This window comes from Orcinus orca, chromosome 8, assembly GCF_937001465.1.
Source record: "Orcinus orca chromosome 8, mOrcOrc1.1, whole genome shotgun sequence".
Lineage (NCBI taxonomy): Eukaryota > Metazoa > Chordata > Mammalia > Artiodactyla > Delphinidae > Orcinus > Orcinus orca.
The window spans coordinates 82,159,141-82,174,318 of record NC_064566.1 but is presented as its reverse complement, the minus strand read 5'-3'; positions in this window follow the sequence as shown (position 1 = coordinate 82,174,318).

The window sequence follows — 15,178 nt, the reverse complement described above, 5'->3', positions numbered from 1 at the left end:
TTCACCATTTGTCCTAGGATTCTGTCTGTCTGTGTTTTTTTGTTTGCTTTTTTGTTTTTTACTTTAAAAAATTTTTTCTTAATAATTATTTTTTACTGTAATAACTTTATTTTATCTTACTTTATTTTATTTTTTTCCTCTTTCTTTCTCTGTATTTTTTCTCCCCTTTATTCTGAGCCGTTTGAGGACAGTCTCTTGGTGCTCCAGCCAGGCGTCAGGGCTGTGCCACTGAGGTAGGAGAGCCAACTTCAGGACACTGGTCCACAAGAGACCTCCCAGCTCCACATAATATCAAATGACAAAAATATCCCATAGATCTCCATTTCAACACAAAAACACAGTTTCACTCAACGACCACCAAGCTACAGTGCTGGACACCCTATGCCAAACAACTAGCAAGAGAGGAACACAGCCCCATCCATTAGCAGAGAGACTGACTAAAATCATAATAAGGCAACACACACCCAAAAACACACCCTTAGATGTGGACTTGCCCATGATAAAGACAAGATCCAGCCTCATCCAACAGAACACAGGCACTAGCCCTCTCCACCAGATAACCTACACAACCCACTGACCAACTTTAGCCACAGGGGACAGTACCATAAACAATGGGAATAATGAACCTGCAGCCTGTGAAAAGGAGACCCCAAACACAGTAATCTAAGCAAAATGAAAAGACAGAAAAACACACAGCAGATGAAGGAGCAAAGTACAAACCCAACAGACATAACAAATAAGGAAATAGGCAGACTACCTGAAAAATAATTCAGAATAATGATAGTAAAGATGATCCAAAATCTTGGAAATAGAATAGAGAAAATGCAACATTTAACAAGGACCTAGAAGAACTAAAGAGGAAACAAGAAATAATGAACAACACAAGAAATGAAATTAAAAATTCTCTAGAAGGGATCAATAGCAGAATAACTGAGGCAGAAGAATGGATAAGTGACCTGGAAGATAAAATTGGGGAAATAAGTACTGCAGAGCAGAATAAAGAAAAAAGAATGAAAAGAACTGAGGACAGTCTCAGAGACCTCTGGGACAACATTAAATGCAACAACATTCGAATTATATGGGTCCCAGAAGATGAAGAGTAAAAGAAAGAGACTGAGAAAAATTTGAAGAGATTATAGTTGAAAACTTCCTTAATATGTGAAAGGAAATAGTTAACCAAATCCAGGAAGCACAGAGTGTCCCATACAGGATAAATCCAAGGAGAAAATGCCAAGACACATATTAATCAAACTATCAAAAATTGAATGCAAAGAAAATATATTAAAGCAGCAAGGGAAAAACAACAAATAACACACAAGGGAATCCCCATAAGATTAACAGGTGATTTTTCAGCAGAAACTCTGCAAGCCAGAAGGGACTGGCAGCACATTTTAAAGTCATGAAGGAGAAAAAGCTACAACCAAGATTACTCTATGCAGCAAGGATCTCATTCAGATTTGATGGAGAAATTAAAACCTTTACAGACAAGCAAAAGCTGAGAGAGTTCAGCACCACCAAACCAGCTTTACAACAAATACTAAAGGAACTTCTCTAGGCAAGAAACACAAGAGAAGGAAAAGACCTACAATAACGAACCCCAAACAATTAAAAATGGGAATAGGAACATACAATTGATAATTAGCTTAAAAGTAAATGGATTAAATGCTCCCACCATAAGACACAGACTGGTTGAATGGATACAAAAACAAGACCCATATATATGCTGTTTACAAGACACACACTTCAGACCTAAGGACACATACAGACTGAAAGTTAGGGGATGGAAAAAGATAGTCCATGCAAATGGAAATCAGAAGAAAGCTGGAGTAGTAATTCTCATATCAGACAAAATAGACTTTAAAATACAGATTATTACAAGAGACAAAGAAGGACACTACATGAGGATCAAAGGATCGATCCAAGAAGATGATATAACAATTGTAAATAATTATGTACCCAACATAGGAGCACCTCAATACATAAGGCAAATACTAACAGCCATTAAAGGGGATATCGACAGGAACACATTCATAGTAGGGGACTTTAACACCCCACTTTCACCAATGGACAGATCATCCAAAATGAAAAAAAAAGGAAACACAAGATTTAAATGATACGTTAAAAAAGATGGACTTAATTGATATTTATAGCACATTCCATCCAAAAACAAAAGAATACACATTTTTCTCAAGTGCTCAAGGAACAGTCTCCAGGATAGATCATATCTTGGGCCACAAATCTAGCCTTGGTAAATTTAAGAAAATTGAAATCAGATCAAGTATAATTTCCAACTACAGTGCTATGAGATTAGATATCAATTTCAGGAAAAGACTTGTAAAAAATACAAACACATGTAGGCTAAAAAATACACTACTTAGTAATGAAGTGATCACTGAAGAAATCAAAGAGGAAATCAAGGAGTACCTAGAAACAAATGACAATGCAGACACGACGACCCAAAACCTATGGAATGCAGCAAGAGCAGTTCTAAGTGGGAAATTTATAGCAATAAAATCCTACCTTAAGAAACAGGAAATGTCTCAAATAAACTACCTAACCTTGCACCTAAAACAATTAGAGAAAGAAAAACAAAAAAATCCCAAAGTTACCAGAAGGAAAGAAATTAAAAAGATCAGACAAGAAATAAATGAAAAAGAAATGAAGGAAACAATAGCAAAGATCAATATAACTAAGATCTGGTTCTTTGAGAAGATAAACAAAATTGATAAACCATTAGCCAGACTCATCAAGAAAAAAAGGGAGAAGATTCAAATCAATAGAATTAGAAATGAAAAAGGAGAAGTAACAACTGAAATTGCAGAAATACAAAAGATCATGAGAGATTACTACAAGCAACTCTATGCCAATAAAATGGACAACCTGGAAGAAATGGTCAAATTCTTAGAAACGCACAAGCTGCCAAGACTGAATCAGGAAGAAATAGAAAACATGAACAGATCAATCACAAGCACTGAAATTGCAACTGTGATTAAAAATCTTCCAACAAACAAAAGCCTAGGACCAGGTGGCTTCACGGGCGAATTCTATCAAACATTTAGGGAAGAGCTAACACCTATACTTCTGAAACTCTTCCAAATTTTTGCAGAGGGAGGAACAGTCCCAAAGACATTCTATGAGGCCACCATCACCCTGATGCCAAAACCAGACAAGGTGTCACAATGAAAGAAAACTACAGGGCAATATCACTGATGAACATAAATGCAAAAATCCTCAACAAAATACTAGCAAACAGAATCCAACAGCACATTAAAAGGATCATACACCATGATCAAGTGGGGTTTATTCCAGGAATGCAAGGATTCCTCAATGTATGCAAATCAATCAATGTGATACACCATATTAACAAATTGAAGGAGAAAAACCATATGATCATCTCAATAGATGCAGAGAAAGCTTTTGACAAAATTCAATACCCATTTATGATAAAAACCCTGCAGAATGTAGGCATAGAGGAAACTTGCCTCAATATAATATAGGCCATATATGACAAATCCACAGCCAACATCGTCCTCAATTGTGAAAACTGAAACCATTCCCACTATGATCAGGAACAAGACAAGGTTGCCCACTCTCACCACTATTATTCAACATAGTTTTGGAAGTTGTATCCACAGCAATCAGAGAAGAAAAAGAAATAAAAGGAATCCAAATCAGAAAAGAAGAAGTAAAGCTGTCACTGTTTGCAGATGACATGATACTATACAGAGAGAATCCTAAAGATGCTACCAGAAAACTACTAGAGCTAATCAATGAATTTGGTAAAGTAGCAGGATACAAAATTAATGCACTGAAATCTCTGGCATTCTTATAGACTAGTGAAGAAAAATCTGAAAGTGAAATTAAAAAACACTCCCATTTACCATTGCAACAAGAAGAATAAAGTATCTAGGAATAAACCTACCTAAGGAAGCAAAAGACTTCTATGCAGAAAATTATAAGACACTGATGAAAAAAATTAATGATGATACAAATAGACGGAGAGATATACCATGTTTTTGGATTAGAAGACTCAACATTGTGAAAATGACTCTAATACCCAAAGCAATCTACAGATTCAATGCAATCCCTATCAAACTACCACTGGCATTTTGCACAGAACTAGAACAAAAAAATTCATAATGTGTATGGAAACACAAAAATCCCAAATAGCCAAAGCAATCTGAGAATGAAAAATGGAGCTGGAGGAATCAAGCTCCCTGACTTCAGACTATACTACAAAGCTACAGTATTCAAGACAGTATGATAGTGGCACAAAAACATAGATCAATGGAACAGGATAGAAAGCCCAGAGGTAAACCCACACACATATGGTCACCTTATCTTTGATAAAGGAATCAAGAATACACAGTGGAGAAAAGACAGCCTCTTCAATAAGTGGTTCTGGGAAAACTGGACATGTACATGTAAAAGTATGAAATTAGATCACTCCCTAGCACCATACACAAAAATAAGCTCAAAATGGATTAAAGACCTTAATGTAAGGCCAGACACTATCAAACTCTTAGAGGAAAATATAGGTAGAACACTCTATGACATAAATCACAGCAAGAACCTTTTGGACCACCTTCTAGAGAAATGGAATAAAAAACAAAATAAACAAATGGGACCTAATGAAACTTAAAAGATTTTGCACAGCAAAGGAAACCATAAACAAGACCAAAAGACAACCCTCAAAATGGGAGAAAATATTTGCAAATGAAGCAACTGTCAAAGGATTAATCTCCAAAATTTATAAGCAGCTCATGCAGCTCAATAACAAAAAAACAAACAACCCAATCCAAAAATGGGAAGAAGCCCTAAATAGACATTTCTCCAAAGAAGATATACAGACTGCCAACAAACACATGAAAGAATGCTCAACATCATTAATCATTAGAGAAATGCAAATCAAAATTACAATGACATATCATCTCACACTGGTCCAAATGGCCATTATCAAAAAATCTAGAAACAATAAATGCTGGAGAGGGTGTGGAAGAAAGGGAACACTCTTGCACTGTTGGTGGGAATGTAAATTGATACAGCCACTATGGAGAACAATATGGAAGTTCCTTAAAAAACTAAAAATAGAACTCGCATACGACCTAGCAATCCCACTACTGGGCATATACACTGAGAAAACCATAGTTCAAAAAGAGTCAGGTCCCAAAATGTTCATTGCAAGTCTATTTACAATAGCCGGGACATGGAAGCAACCTAAGTTTCCATCAACAGTTGAATGGATAAGAAGATGTGGTACATATATACAATGTAATATAAAAAAGAAATGTAATGGAATATAAAAAAGAAACATAATGGAATATAAAAAAGAAACATAAAAAGAAACGAAATTGAGTTAGTTGTAGTGAGGTGGATGGACCTAGAGTCTGTCATACAGAGTGAAGTAAGACAGAAAGAGAAAAACAAATACCATATGCTAACACATATATATGGAATCTAAGAAATAAAATGGTCATGAATTACCTAGGGGTAAGTGGGAATAAAGATACAGACGTACTAGAGAATGGACTTGAGGATATGGGGAGGCGGAAGGGTATGCTGTGACAAAGTGAGAGAATTGCATGGACATATATACACTACCAAACATAAAATAGATAGCTCGGTGTAAGTAGCTGCATAGCACAGGGAGATCAGGTAGGTGGTTTGTGACCACCTAGAGCGGTGGGATAGGGAGGGTGGGAGGGAGGTATATGCAAGAGGGAAGAGATATGGGAACATATCTCTTCATATCTAACATTATATCATATGTATAACTGATTCACTTTGTTATAAAGCAGAAACTAACTCACCATTGTAAAGCAATTATACTCCAATAAAGATATTAAAAAAATTAGAAACTAAAAAGTAAAACTAACAAAAAACATTTGTTATTATAAATAACAATGGAATTTAGTATGTTATTATACCCTCAGACTTACTGTAGGACATGCTGTTCTTTGCTGTTCCACTTGTGGCAGGATTCATAGTTGTTCTAACAGGTACAGATCCCTATGCCTGATACTGTGAGGAAATGTTATAATTGAGCTCCACTCTTATCTCTCTCAGGCATTTTTTGGAATTGTCTAAAATGTAAATACATACTGTCAACCTCCAGCATGATACCAAGCACAAAATAGAAACCCAATAAATGTTTAACTGTCAAAAAAAAAAAAAGAAAGAAAAATAAATCAAATAAAATGAAGTTATTAAAATAAAAAATTAAAAAAATATATTAAAAATTAAAAAAATACAACAGTACTTAAGAAAACAAGAAAGAAAGAAGAGAGCAACTAAACCAAAAACCAAATCAACCAATGATAACAATAGCTAAAAACTACACACAAAAAAACCCCAGAACCCTAGGAAAAATGGTAAAAGCAAAGCTATACAGAAAAAAAATCACACAAAGAAGCATACACATACACCCTCCCAAAAAGAGAAAAAGGAAAAAATATATATATATATTAAAAAAAGGAGTAGAGTAACCAAATTATTAAACAAATCTACCAATGATAATAAGCTCTAAATGCTAAACTAAATAAACAAAACCAGAAAAAATTAGACGCAGAAAGAAAACCCCAAGTGTACAGTTGCTCCCAAAGTCCACCACCTCAATTTTGGGATTATTCATTGTCTATTCAGGTGTTCCACAGATACAGGGTACATCAAATTGATCGTGGAGGTTTAATCCTCTGGCCCTAGGCTGCTGGGAGAAATTTCCCTTTCTCTTCTTTTTTTTTTTTTTTGCGGTACGCGGGCCTCTCCCGTTGCAGAGCACAGGCTCCAGACACACAGGCTCAGCGGCCATAGCTCACAGGCCCAGCCGCTTCGCGGCATGTGGGATCCTCCCGGACCGGGGCACGAACCCGCGTCCCCTGCATCGGCAGGCGGACTCTCAACCACTGCGCCACCAGGGAAGCCCTCCCTTTCTCTTCTTTGCTCACATAGGTCCTGGGCTTCAGTTTTGGATTTGACCCTGCTTCTGCATGTAGGTCGCCCGAGGGCCTCTGTTCCCCAACCAGACATGATGAGGTTAAAGTAGCAGCTGATTAGGCAGCTCTGGCTCACTCAGGCCGGGGGTGGGTAGGGAGGGAGGGGTACTGTATGCAGGGTGAGCCTGCAGCGGCAGAGCTGGTGTGATTTTGCAACAGCTTGAGGTGCACCATGCGTTCTCCTGGGGAAGTTGTCCCTGGATCACGAGACCCTGGCAGTGTCAGGCTGCAGAGGCTCCTGGGAAGTGTGGTGTGGATAGTGACCTGTACTTGTACACAGCCTTCTTGGTGTCTGTAGCAGCAGTCTTAGCATTTCATGCTCGTCTCTGGTATCCGCACTGATAGCCGTGGCTCACGCCAGTCTCTGGAGCTTGTTTAGTCGGTGCTCTGAATCCCCTCTCCTCCCGCACCCTGAAACAATGGTCTCTTGACTCTTAGGCAGTTCCAGTCTTTTCCCTCAACTCCCTGTCAGCTAGCTGTGGTGCACTATCCCCCTTCAGGCTGTGTTCATGCAGCCAAACCCAGTTCTCTCCCTGGGATCTGACCTCCAAAGCCTGAGCCTCAGCTCCCAGCCCCTACCTACACTGGCGGGTGAGCAGACAAGCCTCTCAGGCTTGTGAGTGCTGATTGGCACTGATCCTCTGTTTGGGAATCTCTCTGCTTTGCCCTCTGCACCCCTGTTGCTGCTCTCTACTCCATGGCTCCAAAGCTTCTCCCCTGTCCACCCCCCATCTCCACCAGTGAAGGGGTTTCCTAGTGTGTGGAAACTTTTCCTCCTTCACAGATCCCTCCCAGAGATGCAGGTCCTGTCCCTATTCTTTTGTCTCTGTTTATTCTTTTTTCTTTTGCCCTACCCATGTACGTGGGGGGTTTCTTGCCTTTTGGGAGGTCTGAGGTCTTCTTCCAGTGTTCAGTAGGTGTTCTGTAGGAGTTGTTCCACGTGTAGGTGTATTTCTGGTGTATCTGTGGGGAGGAAGGTGATCTCTGCGTCTTACTCTTCCACCATCTTCCTCTCGTCCTTGAGCATGTGTTTTATAGCTAGTACTGTGCAATCAAAATATTTAGCTGGATAAGGTTTAGTTCAGACATTTTACAAATATTTTCAAAGTTATTTTAACCAAATATAATGTCTTAGAAAAGACATTATACAACTATAAAAATCCTTATAATTACACTGACCATAAAAACTAGTAAAACATTTCATCAAAGCAGAGTAAATAATAACAAGAACTGTCTGGTCATGGGTAATTGTTAAACATGAATTTTAACTCAATCCTTTATACAACAATTTGTCAGAGGAGCTATTATTATCCTCCCCTTTTTTCATAGATGAGAAATTTGAGAAAAGAGCTTATGAAACAACTATTTCCAAACTAGAGAGTGATGGGGAAGAGATGGAACCCATTCAATTCTTCATCAGAGGCTGCTCTCTAAAGCAATTTATTTAAAAACAAAATACACTACACGCACTCTATATAACTGTTAACTTTAAATGAATCTCCCATATTGTTAAGACAATTAGTCAAACTGAGTGGAAAATACTTTTAAATATTTTTTACTCTAAAGGCTAAAATATATCTCAAATGGATTTAAAAGTTAAATTCTAGAAAATCAAACCATAAATATATAAGTGATATCTACACATATATATGAATAGTGATCAAGCCTTTGAAGAAGAGAAAGATTCCTAAGTTTAGGAGTAAAGGAATATTATGAAGGATGAGATAAACATATTTCACTCTCATAAAAACCTGAAGTTCTTTACAATGTTTGATTAAAATGTTGCTGTAATGAGCAAAAACAAAGTAAGAATATATCTGAAATAAATGAAAAAAGCAAAAGGTACAATTAGCTGCTAAAATTTTTTATAGGTTTATTTCAAAGAACTAAATGATAATATTATTATCTATAAAAAGAGGAACAGACAGAACATTTGAATTGTAAAAAAACCCAAACAAACTCAAATTCCAATATATAAATGGATAACAGGAATAAATGCAAAATTCACAAAAGGATAAATAAAATAGACTTAAAATTATAGAAAAATATTAATTTCCTTTTGTATTACCAGAATTACAAATTTAAGATATTAATGTATGTATTTTTTCACCATTTAAATTAAGGAATATTTTTAAGACAGTAAATCCTGCAAAAAATGAAATAAAAAAGATATTCTCATGTATTGCTCATAAGATTATAAATCTAATATCAGATATTGATACACAGATTTTCACTCATAGTAATAGTCCATAAAAAAACATTAGGAATAGAACATTATGAACATCATGAAAAACTGAAAATAATCTCTTTCCAATTTTTTGGTGGAATGCTAAGAAATCTAAAATGTACCTACTCAGAGGAATATTAGATATTTCATTCTTTGTATATAATAATGTAGAAGGTATGTTGATATAATATTAAATGGAAAGTACAGGACATAATATTGTACATTTAGTACAAAAATGTTATGGTCTTCAAGACAAGGAACCCGCTCTCAACATTCCTATTCAATACAGTCTTAGCAAGAGCAATTAGACAAGAAAGAGGAATAAAAGGCATCCAAATTGGAAAATTAAAACTGTCACTATTTGCAGTTAACACGATTGTATATATATATATATATATATATATATAATATTGTAAAGACTCTACCAAAAACTATCAAAAATAATAAACTAATGCAATAAAGTTGCAAGGTACAAAATCAATATACAAAATTCATTGTGTTTTTACACACTAACAATGAAATAGCAGAAAGGGAAATTAAGAAAATAATCCCATTTTAAATTGCAATAAAAAAGAAGAATAAAATACCTAGAAATAAATCTAACCAAGGAAGTAAAAGACCTATACTCAGAAAACTATAAAACTGTTGAAGGAAGTTGAAGACACAAAGAAATGGAAAGATATTTTGTGCTCATGGATTGGAAGCATTAACATTGCTAAAATGTCCAAATAGCAATCTACAGATTCAATACCATCCCTATTGAAATTCCCACAACATTTTTCACAGATATAGAACAAACATCCTAAACTTTACAAGGAATCACAAAAGGCACTGTATAGCCAAAACAATCCTGAGAAAGTTGGATATATTGCAGTCCCTGATATGAAACTATATTACAAAGCTATAGTAATTAAAATTTCATGCTACAGGCAGAAAAACAGACATGTAGATTAATGAAACAAAAACGAGAGTGCAGAAATAAACCAACACATACATGGACAATTAATTTATGACAGAAGAGCAAAGAACATACAATGGAGAAAGTATAGTCTCTTCAATAGTGTTGGGAAAACTAGACAGCTACATTCAAAAGAATGACACTAGACCACTATCTCACACCATATACAAAAAATCAACTAAAAATAGATTAAAGACTTGAATGTACAACCTGAAAGCATAAACTCCTAGAAGAAAACAGAAACAGTGCACTCTCTGACATTGGTCTTAGCAGTATCTTTCTGGATATGTCTCCTCAGGAAAGGGAAGCAAAAGCAAAAATAAACAAATGGGACTTCATTGAACTAAAACGTTTCTGCACAGCAACAGAAACCATGAACAAAAAGAAAAGGCAGCCTAATAAATGGGAGAAAATATTTTCAAATTATATATTTGATAAAGGGTTAATATCCAAAATATATAAAGAACTCATTCAACTCAACAACAACAAAAAATCCCAATTCATATAAGACAGAAAAGCTGAATAGACATTTTTCCAAAGAAGGCATACAGATGGTTAACAGACATATATATTAAAAAAAATCAAAGCCACAATGAGATATCACCACATTCCAATTAGAATGGCTATTATAAAAAAAAAGACAAGAAATAACAAGTGTTAGAATATGGAGAAAACAGAATCCTCATACACTGTTAGTGGGAATGTAAATTGGTACAACCACTATGAAAAGCAGTATGAAAATTACTTTAAAAATTAAGAATAGAACTACCATAAGATCCATCTATTCCACTTGTTATTTATTCAAAGGATATGAAAACACTAATTCACAAAGATATATGCAGTTATGTTCATCACAGAATTATTTACAGTAGTCAAGATATGGAAGCAACCTAAGTGCCCATTGATGGATGGATGGATAAAGAAGATGCAGTATATATACGCAATGGAACTCTACCCCGCCATGAAAAAAAGTGATGAAATATTGCCATTTGCAACAACATGGATGAAACTTGAGGGTATCATGATCAGTAAAATAAGTCAGACAGAGAAAAACAAATAGTGTATGATTTCACTCATTTGTGGAATATAAAAATAAATAAAGAAGCAAAGAAGCAAAACAAACAAAAAAAGCAAAACAAAACAAACAAAAAAACACATAGATACAGAGAACACAGTAGAGGTTATGAGAGTAGTGGGTAAAGGGAATCAAGTTTATGGTGACAGATGGAAACTAAAATTTTGGTAATGAGAGCATGCCATAGAGTATACAGAAGTCAAAATATAATGTGTATACACAAAACTTATATAATGTTGTAAACCAATGTTATGTCAATGAAAAATATGTGCTCTTATTTATGTCAATAGGTATTTACCAAGATATAGATATAAATGTATGTCTCTGTGTGTGTGCTTATACAGAGAGAAAGAGAAAGAACCTAAAAAAATTGACCAAAATGCCAAGGAATTTGTGTGAGTGACTTTTTGAATTTCCAAAACACATTTATTAAGTATAGATTACTTTTAGAGTGAGAGGGAAAAAAAGTTAATAAATCAACAGAAATGGGTAATATAATGAATTATCAAAAAGCTTCCTAATGAAAAAATATCAGAATTTAAAATACATGCTATTATTTTCTCTAATACTTTGTTACTTATATATATGAAATATCTTACAGAGATCATGAGTTTGGGGAAGATGTCATCATAAAGCCACAATTGCTTTTCATCATTTAGAAATGTGCTTTTCAGATGATCCAAAAAGAAACTCAATTTTTAGTTTGCTTTTGTGAACTGTTTCCTGAAACAAAATCTTCAGGTGACAATTCAATGAAAAAATCTGAGAATACTCTCCTGAGCTGAAAATTAAATCCTGGGGGACTAATAGGTAATAAAATCATCAAGCTGCTCATGGAATTCTACTCTTTCCTTGAATTCTTGTCTTCCCTGGCTATTCCAGAGTTATTCTTGTGGGGAGAAAAATGACAGTCCTAATTGCCCATTGTAAGACAGCATGTTTCCCAGAGATCGTGAGCAATGTGAGAGGCTGCTGAAAAAAATAACCCTCTCTAGAGTCAAGTGGGTAGCCTATGAATTCCAGGGGATAATAGAATTTTGGGGGAATTCCTTGGTGGTCTAGTGGTTAGGACACCACAATTTCACTGCCAAGACCAGGGTTCAATCCCTCATCAGGAAGCTAAGATCCTACAAGCCATGTGGTGTGGCAAAAAAAAAAAAAAAAATCATTTTATATACTTCTCAAGTGGACAACTGTATTCTAATATATTATTCTTTTTTTTTACTATGCTATATTAAAGGAATAATTCTGACAAACATTGTAAAGTCAATATTTTCTTAACCTGTCTTAGAATTTATAAAGTCAAGCTGACTTCATAGTTCAGATGATTCTTACCTTTAAGGGATTATATTAATTTAGTTTTGCTCAAGAAGCTAAATTACATTTATTTAACAAGGCACAAATTATAGTATACTAGTAATCTGTATTCTCTGAGACAGTAGAGTTAAATCTAAAATGGCATATTTATAGGAACAGAGATAAATTAAAAAATATAATTTTAACATGATATGCAAAAAAGGTCATTCTTCCATTTTTTGGGTATTTTAGAAAATTCTCTTTTCATGAAGTCTTAAAAATTTCTCTCACTTTTAAAGAATTTGGTGAAACTCCTTTCCTTTCCCCCTGTCCATTTCTAATCAATCCTATCTCCACATTCCCATTAAAGTTATTAAATTACTTAATTGAGCAATAGCCTCATTCATTATCTCTATAACAATGAATTTCAGAGTCTTAGGCCACAGCCAGGACTAAATTTCCTATCCTGAGGTAACACCTGAAAGTCTGTTTTGCCACACAAATTCCCTGAAAAGTGGAAGATAATACTTAATATTTTTCTTTCATTTTCATGTGGTCTTTTGCATTTTGTTGGATGTAATTCTGTTTAATAATTTCAGGTCCAAAAAAACACATATTGCTGAAGTTGTTTCATACCATATAATGTGCAATAAATATATCATTTAAAAATGTTAAAAAGTACTTTCTTTTTTAACATGTTTATTAGAGTATAATTGCTTTACAATGGTGTGTTAGTTTTTGCTGTATAACAAAGTGAATCAGCTATACATATACATATATCCCCATATCTCCTACCTCTTGCGTCTCACTCCAACCCTGCCTATCCCACCCCTCTAGGTGGTCACAAAGCACCGAGGTGATCTCCCTGTGCTATGTGGCAGCTTCCCACTAGCTATCTTTTACATTTGGTAGTGTATATATGTACATGCCACTCTCTCACTTCATCCCAGCTTACCCTTCCCCCTTCCCATGTCCTCAAGTCCATTCAATACGTCTGCATCTTTATTCCTGTCCTGCCCATAGGTTTTCAGAACCATTTTTTTTTAAGATTCCATGTATGTGTGTTAGCATATGGTAGATGTTTTTCTCTTTCTGACTTACTTCACTCTGTATGATAGTCTCTAGGTCCATCCACTGCACTACAAATAACTCAATTTCGTTTCTTTTTATGGCTGAGTAATATTCCATTGTATATATGTGCCACATCTTCTTTATCCATTCATCTGTCAGTGGACACTTCATTTGCTTCCATGTCCTGGCTAATGTAAATAGAGCTGCAGTGAACATTGTGGTACATGGCACTTTTTGAAATATGGTTTTCTCAGGGTATATGCCCAGTAGTGGGATTGCTGGCTCATACGGTAGTACTATTTTTAGTCTCTAAAGGTACCTTCATACTGTTCTCCATAGTGGCTGCATCAATTTACATTCCCACCAACAGTACAAGAGGGTTCCCTTTTCTCCAGACCCTTTCCAGAATTTATCGTTTGTAGATTTTTTGATGATGGTCATTCTGACTGGTGTGAAGAGATACCTCATTGTAGTTTTGATTTGTATTTCTCCAATGATTAATGATGTTCAGCAGCCTTTCATGTGTTCGTTGCCAATCTGTATATCGTCTTTGGAGAAAAGTCTATTTAGGTCTTCTGCCCATTTTTGGATTGGATTGTTTGTTTTTTAATATTGAGCTGTATGAGCTGCTTGTAAATATTGGAGATTAATCCTTTTTCAGTTGCTTCAGTTGCAAATATTTCCCCCTATTCTGAGGGTTGTATTCACATCTTGTTTATGGTTTCTTTTGCTGTGTAAAAGCTTTTAAGTTTCATTAGGTCCCATTTGTTTATTTTTGTTTTTAATTCAATTTCTCTGAGAGGTGAGTCAAAAAAGATCTTGCTGTGATATATGTCATAGAGTGTTCTGACTAGGTTTTCCTCTAAGAGTTTTACAGTGTCTTGCATTACATTTAGGTATTTAATCCATTTTGAGTTTACTTTTGTGTCTGGTGTTAGGGAGTATTCTAATTTCAATCTTTTACATGTACCTGTCCAGTTTTCCCAACACCACTTACTGAAGAAGTTATCTTCTCTCCACTGTATATTCTTGCCTCCTTTATCAAAAATAAGGTGACCATATGTGTGTGGCTTTATCTCTGGGCTTACTACCCTGTTCCATTGATCTATATTTCTGTTTTTATGCCAGTACCATACTGTCTTGATTACTGTAGGTTTGTAGTATAGTCTGATGTCTGGGAGCCTAATTCCTCCAGCTGTGTTTTTCTTTCTCAAGATTGCTTTGGATATTGGGGGTCTTTAGTGTTTCCATACAAATTGTGAAATTTTTTATTCTAGTTCTGTGAAAAATGCCATTGGTAGTTTGATAGGGATCACATTGATTCTGTAGATTGTTTTGGGTAGTATAGTCATTTTCACAATGTTGAGTCTTCCAATCCAAGAGCATGGCATATCTCTCCATCTGTTTGGATAATCTTTAATTTCTTTCATCAGTGTCTTATAGTTTTCTGCATACAGGTCTTTTGTCTCCTTAGGTAGGTTTATTCCTAGGTATTTTATTGTTTTTGTTGCATTGGCAAATGGGAATGTTTCCTTAATTTATCTTTCAGATTTTTCATC